Source organism: Capsicum annuum, unplaced genomic scaffold, assembly GCF_002878395.1.
Source record: "Capsicum annuum cultivar UCD-10X-F1 unplaced genomic scaffold, UCD10Xv1.1 ctg48571, whole genome shotgun sequence".
Lineage (NCBI taxonomy): Eukaryota > Viridiplantae > Streptophyta > Magnoliopsida > Solanales > Solanaceae > Capsicum > Capsicum annuum.
The window spans coordinates 297-7,141 of NW_025856288.1; the positions used below are offsets into that span (position 1 = coordinate 297).

General features: G+C 36.6%; 1 long non-coding RNA gene across 1 annotated transcript; it reads right to left on the bottom strand.

Annotated features, from left to right (window-relative positions):
• Positions 1-1,084: 1,084 nt before the first annotated feature.
• LOC124892574 lies at positions 1,085-6,771 on the bottom strand. The gene is made up of 2 exons (XR_007050324.1): positions 6,425-6,771; positions 1,085-2,764 (listed from the first exon to the last, which is right to left on the bottom strand). It is a non-coding gene; the product is annotated as an uncharacterized LOC124892574 (long non-coding RNA).
• Positions 6,772-6,845: the final 74 nt, after the last annotated feature.

Below are 6,845 nucleotides of genomic sequence, written 5' to 3' on the forward strand. Positions count from 1 at the left end.
TCAACTAACTTAAGTGTACTTGTTACCTCCCACCAGAAAAGATATCAGCTAACTATGCCCAGGTAGATGGGAAAATTTCACTTTGTATCACCTCTACTGGAATTAGAATCTTGGTTCCAAGGTCTATACTCCAACTCGATCATTGGCTAGGTCGTCCCATTGGAGCATCCAGTTCAATTATTTTTCACGAGTCAATCAGTAGCTATCGTTGTAACTACATCTCTCACAAAAAGTCTGCAACTTTTTATCACAATAAAGTCTGTCCCAAGACTCCATCTAAATCAAGTTTTGATAATTACGATAAACAAGTAGGAAGCTAATGAACATGTCGTGCTTGTAATCGATACTTAAAAGTAGTACAAGATTTCAAAATCAGAGTTAGTGCAGAAAATCTAGCTTGTGAAACTTGGCTTTCTGCCTATCAAGTTCTTTCCTTTAAGTGATAACTCTTGCTGCAGTAAAAATGACCCTTGAGCCCAACAAGTCCTGAAAGTAAGCTAAAAAATGGGGATTATCCAGACAGATTAGTATGGGGACATCACGACAACAACAACAACAACATACCCAGTGTATTCCCACAAAGTGGGGTCTGGGGAGGGTAAAGTGTACGCAGTCCATACCACTATCTCATATGAAGTAGAGAGGTTGTTTCCGATAGACCCTCGGCTAATGACAAATAACAGTATACCAAGCAGAGAAACATAAAACAAACAACAAAATATGGCAACACACCTCCAGATAATAGAAGAAACAAGACACCCATAGAGTAATAATATGAACTACCCATCCAAAATCACAAACATCCCCAAAACACCACGAATAAGAAACTACAATACACATTCACAACACTATGACTACAGGTAAATCGACAAACAAAGCACTCCTCCGTACTAGTAAGGACGTACACTTACCCGCTAAACCTCTACCGTAATCTGCATCCTCCACACGTTCCTATGGGGACATCACAATGATGGGAATTTCTCTGCGAATACACTTTACAACTGGGACTAAGAGAAAGAGCTGGAAGTTCTACAGGTCCTTGGAGCACAATCTGGCTCCTACCAAGGTGAAATGCTTCACTTGGTTTTCAAAATGATAGTTTTCAACTTCTTGATTTTCTTTCCCAGAATCGTAACGTACAGCCTCTTGGTTGTTATAAACTCCATTTCTTCAACATTCTCCCCCAAAATACTAATTTTGACAGCCTCTTGGACAATGGAAAATCAATCTCTAAGTTTCTTCTTCAAACTGTCCCCTCCAACACTAATAGCCTCCATGTCATCAACTATGTTTTAGTAAGGTCCTGAAGAATTAAAAGAGGAAGGTATCATGACGAATTGAGTCTATTAACACTTAGCTAGACTTCTTTTCTTCAGTGTTGATAGCTATGAGAACACCGCGTTGGAAAAAAAACATGACAGGAAAGAAAAACTCATAAAAAGCCTCTATCGTCCTAGAAAATCAATAACTTTCGACAAGGAAAGGGATAAAGACTACAATAACATACCCAATATAATCGCACAAAGTGTGGTCTAAGGAGCGTAAAGTGTAAGCATACCTTATCCCTACCACCACCAGGAAAAGGACAAATATCAGGAAATGGATTCTCCAAATCATATGCACGGCTGATTGGAACCTAGTGGGCAGTAAACAACCTCCAGGCATAATTGAATCACTCTGTTAGCTTATATGCTCTAGTAAAATACAAAGATAGGCTAGAATTTATCACCTCATCTTGCATTCTTGCTATAAATACAATTTTAATAACACAACTCCAATAAAAAACTAAGTTAGTATTGCTCAATAAAAGATCAACTTTCTCCTCCAAAATACTCCCTCCGTTTCGGAATAAGTGAATTGTTGGGGTATTTATTGGTGTTTCAAAATAAGTGAATCATTAAAATTTTTTTCAAATTTACCCTTATGATTTGACAACCAATTAACTTTTGAAAAGGTATTACAAGGTCAATTTTTTCTTTTTTTGGGGTAAAAATGAAAAGTTGTGTTAAATTTATGTCTTTAATGTTTTTTCCTTAAACTATGTGCCAAAATCCAACAATTCATTTATTATGAAACGGAGGGAGTACTAATTTTGGCGGCCTCTTGGACATTGACAAAATCAATCTCTTCAAGTTTCTTCTTCAAACTTGCACTGTCCCCTTCACAACTAATATCCTCCAAGTCATCAACTATGTCACGAAGAATTGAAAGAAACAAAAGGATCATGAAGAATTGAGTTGAGTCTATCGACACTTTGCTAGATTTCTTTGTGCTACGAGAACACCACATTGGAAAAAAGGAAATGAACGGAAAATATAACTCATGAAAATCCTCTATCGTAGAAAATCAATAACTTTTACATTCGACAAAGAAAAGGACAAAGACAAAAACATACTCAATATAAGGTACAAGGCACATGAACATCAGTTTGATTGTTTTCAACATCATCTTACCAACAAGAAACAAACCTTATGAAACCAAAATGATAGTTTTCAACTTCTTAATTTTCTTCTCCGAGATCACAACTTTCCAGCCTCTTGGCTGATATAAACTCCATTTCAACTTTTTTTCTCCAAAATACTAATTTTGGCAGGCTCTTGAACATTGACAAAATCAGTCTCTTCTTCAAATTGTCACATCCAACACTTATAGCCTCCATCATCGACTATGTTCCTCATATGGTCATGAAGAATTGAAAGAAAGGGATCGTGAAGAATTGAGCCTATCAACACTTTGCTAGACCTTTTCTCTTCATTTTTGATTGCTATGATAACACCACATTGGAAAAAAAAAGAAAAACTCATGAAAAGCCTCAATCATCCTAGGAAATCAATAACTTTCACATTCGACAAAGAAATGTGCAATTTTAAAAAATGTAATTTTTGCTGAAATATGGAGAACTTTTAACTCTAATAGACATTGTATATTTTAACTCTACTAATTATATTTTTGTGGAGTTGTGTTGTAAAACATATGTATATAGCAAGAACGCAAGATAAGGTGATAAACGACTGGTCTATCTCTGTATTTTAGTAGAGCATATGAGCTGACAAAGAGTGATTCAATTAAGCCCGGTGGTTGTTTACAGCCCATTAGGTTCCAACCAGTCGTGCATATGAATGGAAGAATCCATTTGCTCATCTTTGTCTTTTTCTTGGTGGTACGGATAAGTTATAGATTTTCTAGGACGATAAAGGCTTTTCAAGAGTTTAAGGATACTTTCCTGCAATTTAAGGATACTGCACAGGTGTGGGCTCTGTTCACTAGCTTAGCGAACGAATGCTGGACTATGCCAAAGCACACACCAGATCTTCTAAGTTGCTGGTTTACGAGGGGAGAAAGTAAGAACCAGAAAAGGTGGTGGAGAACAGTTCCAGCATGTATTTGGTGAACTATATGGAAGGAAAGGAACCAGAGAATTTTGTACGAAAGGAATGTACAATACATAAATATAAGTGGAAAGCCATCACTACTTTAGGTTTCTGGTTTAAAGAACAGGAAGTGGAAGAGAAGATCCAATTAGTGGATTTCAGAGGAGCTTTGTAAGTATTTTTTTTCTATCTTTTTCTTTCTCTTTTGTAACACTTTTTGGAGGTAGCCAGCATAGCCCTTAATGCTGAGGAATACAAAATGTTACCAGTTCTCAAAAAAAAAAAAATGAGGATTATCCAAGATCATATAAGGAGAACCAATGTGTAGATATTCCAACAACCCCTTTCCCCCCATGCTCAGGAAGATGGACATCTAAAGTGCGAATAACATAACATGGGGTGCTACATAGGTAAATACAACAACAGGACAGGTTTGACTCGAATGCCATATAAAAGAAATGGATATTGGGATTAGCTAAACCCTAAAAGGTAGCCTAGGAAGTGAAAGATTGTCCAAAACCATATAAGGATATAATAACTCATTCCATCAACCAATGTAGGATACTCTTAACACTTTCCGCCCCGTAAAAGTGAAAGTTTCACCCTTTCTTATATAAAACTGTTACTTTTTCAATAGTGATAACCATGGCTTTCGAGTCAGCTTGTGCGCATCTCAACTAATTCCACGAAATACCCCTGCTACTTCCCACCAATACAAGTACCGGGTGAACTCTGCCCACCAAGGTTTGGACAACTTATATACACATGTTCTTTATCTCATTCTAATTTTAGCTAAGAGCTCTATCAGTAGAATACCTAATTAAGAAACAATAATGTTAGGTCCAAATTCAATGTACCTAAAATGAGTGTATAGTACCCAAAAGGGAATCATCATGTACCAATGTTTGCAGGCCATTCAAATAAAATACGCAAGAATTTGAAAAATCGTTCTCTTCCCATTCATTAATTTGGCAATCTTTGACAAAAGATTTCAAACCAACAACAACATACCCAATGCAATCCCCAAGTAGGGTATGGGGAGGGTAGTGTGTACACAGACCTTAGCTACCTTGGGAAGTAGGTAGAAAGTATGTTTCCAATAGACCGTTGGCTCAAGAACTAAAGATTTCAAACCTATAAGTAAAATATGAATAACATACAAAAGCTACCTCTACCAAACATTCTACTTTTGTATTTGGTAAACTAAGATGAATAACAAACTATGGATTGAAATATTTCGCTGCAGGAACATGAAGCTTGCTTCTCAGTGAAAGTTACTTAAGAAATAGGTCGACTCAGTTATTGTTTGACCAATGTGAAAAAATCATCTATAATTAGGATACATGCAAAAATAGAACTTGGCACACCCGTGGTCGATTTTATGCAGTTCAAACTTTTTTTTTTTATAAGCGTGGTGTCTGAACTAGCTTTCACACACCTCGACTAATTCCACGGATACCTGCCACCTGCCACCTGCCACCAGCAACAGGCACCAGGTAACTCAACTCTGTCCACCAAGGCTTAAGACAAACAAGAAGTAATCCCCTAGTATATTTTTGTCTCTATTGGAATTTGAACATGAGACCCATGGTTCTCAACCACGTCATTGACCACTACGCCACACTCTTGGGTGCGAATGAATTGGTTTTTACTTAAAAAGGTTCCTTATAATGAGATTAAACAATTGAAAAACTATAAAATCAACCCAAAACTTGATTAGTGAAACTAATTGATGACGAAGACATATTGACCCAAATGAGGAAAGTGATTGTTCTAGCTTCTACTCTTTAACAATCAGACAGAAAATGCGACCATTCTTTAATTATCATATTATTTTATTGTAGTTTCTGTTCTGTTATTATCTATCGTTTCTTGTACTTCGATTACTCCTTTTTGGGATTGCTTTAGACTATACAAGCCAAGGGTGTTATTGGAAACAGGGGTGTTATTGGAAACAGACTCTCTACTTCTAAGATAGGATGCTTTACATTCTATGTTATTGTTGTACTCAATAAAAGCTTACAAAATTGAAGCTGGGGTTTGTTTAAAATACTCCCTTCGTTCGCTTTTATTTGACACTAATTTACTAACTGTATTTCTACTTTAACTTATCATTTTGACATATCAAGAAAAAACAACTTTTTTTCCTATTTTACCCTTAACATTAATTGTCTTTTCTCCAAATTAATTTCGAGACACAATATAAACATCATTTAATAAGGGTATTATAGTAAAACAGCTATGTTATTAATTGTTTTCTTAACGAGTGTGCCAAGTCAAATGTGGCATATAAAAGGAACGGAGGTGGTGGAGATGATGATGTTGCGATGGATTAGGGTTAGAAATGAGATTATTCGGGAGAAGGTGAGAGTCGCTTCGGTGAAGGACAAGATGCGGGAAGTGAGGTTGCGATGATTCGAGCATGAGATGAGGAGGTTCACGGATGCTCCACTTTGGAGGTGTGCGAGGCTGGCTATGGATGGTTTTAGGAGGGGTAGAGGTAAGCCGAAGAAATATTAGAAGGAGGTGATTAGGTATGATATGGAGCAGTTCCAGCTTATGGTAGGAAGGTGTGGAGGACGCGGATTAGGGTAGAGGATTAGTGGATAGGAGTTCAAGAGGGCTTTGTTTGTATCTGCACCTTGAGTTTCTTGTTCGTGTTCGTGGTGCTTCGATGATGTCTATGATTTCGAGTAGATAGTTTATAGTATTATCATGTAGTTGTCTTATTTCCTGTATTGGCTAGCAGTGTGTTATCACATTCTGTTGTGTGTTTTTTATGTTTTTGTTTTTGCTTGTTATACTGTTATATGTCCTGAGCCGGAAGTGTACACATTATCCTCCCCAGACCGGAAATATACTTAGTATGTTATTGTTATTGTTGGAGGGAATAACTGAATTTTATTTTATTTTTTAACATAAAGGGGTCCTCATAATAAGCTCAAACAGCTGAAAAAACCATGAAATTAACTCAAATCTTGATTATTGAAGCTAACTGAAGACAACTACCAATTAACCCAAATGATTAAAAAAAAAAAAAAAAAAGACAGTACCTTTATGGAGGGTGCTTTACCTCTAACAATCAAACAAAAAACACAAGTATTTTTTTGATTTTCACCATTGGATGATGAGCTACAATTGAAGCCCAAATGAGGAGAAGAAGAGCAATGAGTAAGAGGAAAATGGGAAGCTATAAGAGAAAGACGACGTAGTGCAGTTGAATTTGGCTCCATTTAAATTTAATTTGATTAAGAGGAAAATGAATAATAAGGAAGAAGAAAATAATAATGTAAATGTGTAGCCATTTGTGTGTTAAGGGGGGAATTGGAGGAAGAGGACAAAGAAGGAAGGGGGCAAGGAGGCCTATTTGCCACGCAAGGCAATTGGTGGTTGGTTTGGTTACGCCTTATCCGCCCTTTATTTATGAGGCCCCAATGTACACACTCTTTGTTCATTCTAAATTGGCAAAATGAT